A 1,312-nucleotide genomic window follows, 5' to 3' on the forward strand; every position below is an offset into this window, starting at 1 on the left:
AGGTTATCTTTCAGTTTTTCCATTGAATGAGGGCATTTGTCTCCTTCTTTAGGTTATGATGATGCTGATAAGATGGAGGAATACTCTGCAGAGAAGCAGAGGCTCTTGGAGAGAGAGGTTATGACTGTAAGAGAGGAGTCCTTCAAGGAGGTGGTGTTAGTCGCCCAGTCGTGTCCAACTCTATGACCCCATGGACTGTAGTCTGCCAGGCTCCTCTGTCTATGAAATTCTCCAGGCAAGAATACTGGAGCGGGTTGCCTTGCTCTTCTCCAGAGGATCTTCCCCACCCAGGGATCGAATTGCAGGCAGATTCTTTGCCATCTGAACCACCAGGGAAGCCCCTGGATGGGGTAAGTAGGGATGAACTCCAGCATAAAGCGATGGGTTGGCTAAGATAGGACCAGGCAGAACGATTCGTTCATTTCAACAGGAGTGAGGGGAGAGCAGGTGGGTACAGTTCTTTCTCATTTTCTCCTGTTTTTTTTTTTTTTTTGCAGTGAAATGGAGCATGAAGTTTTCAACTAAAAATGGAGATGGGGAGAGAAGCTATTAGAGGAGATAATAGAGTTATTGAGGAGAGACAAAGTGGTGTAAAATAGTGTCTTGAAAAGCCGCAAAACCAATTTCCTATGGAAACGTTGCATGATTGCTGGGCAGCTTGCTTGATCATGAGTTTTCCTCTGTGTATGTCTAGCTGTACAGTGCAGGCATGGAGCTGGAAGAATCCTGACTAACTCACAGAATCCGTGGGGAAACCAGGTATGGGAAAATAGGCAGTAACCAATGGAGACTCAGCAGAAGGAACATGGAGGTCAGAGCGTGGCCACTGCCACTGGTATATATGCTACTGCCCTGCGTGTGCTGTCAATGGACACAGTCGTCACTGGACTCTGTAGCCACTGCAGATGGGTTCCAGGGCTGTAAAACTTTGTCAGCTACTACAGAGCTAACCTGACCTTTGCTCTTGGTGTTACTCATTCATGATTTAAAGTATTGACTGGGACTGAACCAGGATCACCACTAGCCTAACTAAAACCTTCTCATAAACTCCTCTGCCAGAGTTTTGTTATAATAAATGTTATATATAATATATGTACAAATGAGGAATAATAATGTTATAATAAATGTACAAATGAGGAATGACTACAATGTACGTGATACATCCTGGAGCTAAGCAGTGTGAAAACAGACAGTGGCAGCCCTGGACTCTTGTGTGCTCTTGATTTGGTTGCCAAGGTGTGGAAAGGATGAGATCGTTCAAGTTTAGCATTTGTGGACCTGCACAAGGGATTCCCTTGAACAGAGAAGGAGC

The 1,312-nt window shown here is 45.0% G+C and overlaps 1 long non-coding RNA gene across 1 annotated transcript; it reads left to right on the forward strand.

Annotated features, from left to right (window-relative positions):
• Nucleotides 1-291: 291 nt before the first annotated feature.
• Nucleotides 292-1,090, forward strand: LOC112585111. Its single transcript, XR_006550949.2, has 2 exons — nt 292-350; nt 498-1,090. It is a non-coding gene; the product is annotated as an uncharacterized LOC112585111 (long non-coding RNA).
• Nucleotides 1,091-1,312: the final 222 nt, after the last annotated feature.

This window comes from Bubalus bubalis, chromosome 5 (genome assembly GCF_019923935.1).
Source record: "Bubalus bubalis isolate 160015118507 breed Murrah chromosome 5, NDDB_SH_1, whole genome shotgun sequence".
NCBI lineage: Eukaryota > Metazoa > Chordata > Mammalia > Artiodactyla > Bovidae > Bubalus > Bubalus bubalis.